This window comes from Meleagris gallopavo, chromosome 1 (assembly GCF_905368555.1).
Source record: "Meleagris gallopavo chromosome 1, MGAL_WU_HG_1.1, whole genome shotgun sequence".
NCBI classification, from domain to species: domain Eukaryota; kingdom Metazoa; phylum Chordata; class Aves; order Galliformes; family Phasianidae; genus Meleagris; species Meleagris gallopavo.
In genome coordinates this window covers 192,349,493-192,353,082 of record NC_139404.1, presented here as the reverse complement: position 1 = coordinate 192,353,082, position 3,590 = coordinate 192,349,493, and positions in this window count along the sequence as shown.

Below are 3,590 nucleotides of genomic sequence, written 5' to 3'. Positions count from 1 at the left end.
CCCTCCAGTGCCAGCTCTCCTTTCCGCATCCGTTTTGGCAAGAGGGGTGCAGAGGGTACCCCAATCTTTTGTGGTTCCCCTCTCACTGGGGCATAGCAGGGTTTGGGGATGATGCTTTGGCCATGTGGATTCTGGGAGCGTCTTTGCAGACCCCTTACCCAGCAGGGATTTACAGAGCCTTGCCCACCTCCAGGGCATCCCCCTGCCCTAGAGCAGCCCTAAGCCTGATTCCAGATGGTCTGCAGGTGATTTGGGGCTGAAAACCAAGCCCAGGGCAGGCAGCAGGGATCAAGTGAAGGCTGGGGGCAAATTTGGGCCAGGAAATGGGAGGTTCTGGCATGCTGAACTGCTGCCTAAGAAAGCTGCAAAGTGAGTGCATGTGCTGCTCTTGGAGAGGTGACTGGGCTGTAAAAGGCCCAGTGTGAGCAGCTCCCACCCTGGGACATCAGTGCTGTCCTGTTTGCTCTTTGCTCTGCTCTCAAAGACCAGGAGTTGCTGCCATGGGGTTGGGATGTGGACAGAAATCTGTGCTCATCCCAAGGATGGAGGAGCAGCACTGGGGCAGCAGGCAGGTAGCAAAGCAGCTGCAGTGGAGCATCCAAGGACCAGTGGAGCACCATGACATCATCCAAGTGATGGAGCCCATCTGATGCTCTGAGCTTCATCCCTAGGGTGAAGGCACTGTCCCATTCAGCACTGCCAAAGGAGGATGCTGCCTGCCCCAGCACAGCCTGACCCCTCACTCATCGCTCTCATTAACTCACGCTTGTGTGCTTCTAATTAAAGTGAGTTGAGGGCCAATTTATGCTCATTTACCGGAAGAAGTGGGCATTGGAAATGAGGATGCTCAGCTGGGTTCCTTGGAATGGCTTCATTCCTGGGGGACACCGCATAAACCCTGCGCTGTGCAGCTCAGATGAGGTTTCCTATGGATATCTCTATGGTGCTGAGCCTCACGTAGGTTTCTGAACCCACCTCTGGGTTGGAAATCAGCTACGGAGCCCCTTCACTGTTCCCAGGTGGGTGACAGATGGAGACTGGGACCAGCTGCTACATGGCCAGCAGAAATGTCACCTGTGAGGAGCAGTGACACAGGAACCTGCCTGGGACCATTTCTCTTCCATCCCTAAGTAATTTCTGCCTGGAGTATGGTGTGTTGGACTTCATCCCCGCCAATGCACCCTGGATCCCTGCTGAGCTCTGTCTTGGGCAGGTAGATTTAGAGGCTGACAGTGATGTTTAGCAAGGAATGCCTTTGGAGAGAGGTTTCATGGAGATGCAAATAGAGTTGGGGATAGGAATGGATGATAAGGTGGGGATGATGGGGTGGAGATGATGGGGATGATGGAGATGATGGGAATAATGGCAATGCAGACTGGGGATGGTGATGGAGAAACATCTCCATCCTGAGACAGTTCCCTCCAAGAAATGCTGCTGCCACTCGGTCCTTGTACAGAAGCTCAGCTGACATTGTATAGGCCAATGCACTGGTGCAGTGGCTCCAGGATGGACTGAGTGCACTCTGCCCTTGCCACTCTGCTTGCACTTAGTCCTAGGCATGGTGCCATGTGTACCCACCACTAAAGGAAGACCTGGAATTCCTCAGGGATGCCATTTGCATGCTATGATTTTCCCACCTTCCCAGAACTTTCCTTATCCCCCAGACCCATTGCATTCTCTGCCATTGGCTGCCTACCAGTGGCATCCCATTTTTTCCTCTGTCAGCTGTTCCCCTGCCATCAGGCTTTATGCCACTGCCCACTCTGTTGTTGTGAGTTTTAGTTATCCCCTTACTGCAGCCCAGCATTGGGACGCTGTCATAAAAGACACCCCATAAATTTTATACTGAACAATAAAACATTTCTGTGTTGGCTGCTGTTCCCTCACTCATTGCAGCAGCATGGACTGAAGGGTGGAGCTGGAGGAGTCCACAGCTTGCCAAGCCCCAGTCTCAGCTGCTGGCTCCTCACAGCCTGGCCAGGGCCTCACTGATGCTTTTTGGGTGGTTGGAGGAATGGTGCTGGAGCAGTGGGATCTGAGGGATGCAGCCACGTCTGGTGTAGAACAGCTTCTCTGCACCCAAGGAGAACCCAAAACATCTCCTCTTCTTCCTGCATGAGGCAGAAGGGCTTCTTACCCATTTGCTGGGCAACAGGGGGCTAGGAGTAGGCTCAGCTCTCCCTCCAGATGTCAGTGCCCATGGGTTCCTCATGCTTCTGCATCCACCCCTCTCCACCCATCTACCCTTCTGTATCCATCTACCTTCAGTCCATCCATCCTTCTCCATCCATCTACCCTTCTCCATCTGCCCGTCCATCTGTGCATTCATTCAACCCTCTTCAATCCATCTACCCTCCTCCACTCACCCTTCTCCACTCATCCTCAGTCCATCTACCCTTCTCCATCCATCCATCCATCCATCCATCCATCCATCCATCCATCCATCCATCCATCCATCCCCAGCCCATCCATCCTTCCCCATATATCTTCCCTTCCCTACCTACCCTTCTCCACTCACCCTTTCCCATTCACTGATTCCTCTCCACCCATCTTTCTCCACTCACAACCTTTTGGACCCTCCATCTTTGATTTCCCCACATTTCTCCCTCACAAAACATCCCAGAGGAGCACTGGGGATGCGTGCAGAGCCATGAGGGTTGGTGACAACCTCTGCACGTAGCACTGCCTGGAGATGTGATGGAGGGGGACTTCGTGTGGGGTTGACTGCTGTGGTGGGTGTTCTGCAACAGTGTCAGTGTCACATCAGACCTGGCACCCCAGGTCTGTGCCCTAATGACCGTGCCTTCCTGCAGGGTCCTCTCTGAGGCTGTTTTCCCTGCAGGGGCACTGCTGGGGATTAGCTCTTTTAATTGGATCAGCAGCTGCTGCTTCACAGCTTGCACCTCACATCACCTCCTTCTTCCCCTCCTCCTCCTCCTCCTCACGTCACTGTGCAAGAGTCAGGACGTTCCCTCCAGATCCTGGAGATGGGGTCGGTTTTAGGGTCGGGCTTTTTGCAGGGGATTTGTGCTTGTGCTGTGCTTTGGTGTCTGCAGGGGACATCTCGCGGGTCCCGCTACCCCCTCCTCTGCAGCCTCAACCACGTGGACACCAACCCCGCCGTAACTTGAGGTCAGAGTGTGGGGGACCTTCCCCATGTGCCATCTTCTGCTGCACAGAGCAGAATGTTCTTATCCCAAACATCTCCACACCTTTGCACTTTCTTTACAGTCAGACCATCTTCCTTACAGCTCCTTCAGGGGTTTGCAGGCCTGTCATGGGACAGTTTGGCTGCTGGTGACTCATTTTGCTTTTCTGATAATGCAGTGGCACAGGCTGCCTGGGGAGGTGGTGGAGTCATCAACCCTGGAGATGCTCCAGAACCGTGGAGATATGGCACTGAAGGACGGGGTCAATGGGAGTGGGTTTGGGCTTGGGGATCCTGGAGGCCTTTTCTAACCTCAGTGATTCTATGATTCTAAGATCGGGCCGTGGTGGGATGGGTCAATGATTGGACTTGAGGAGCCAGCTGGCTTTCTGCTCACAGGTTTTACCCACATCAGGCAAGGTCCAGGCTGGTTCTGCTTCCT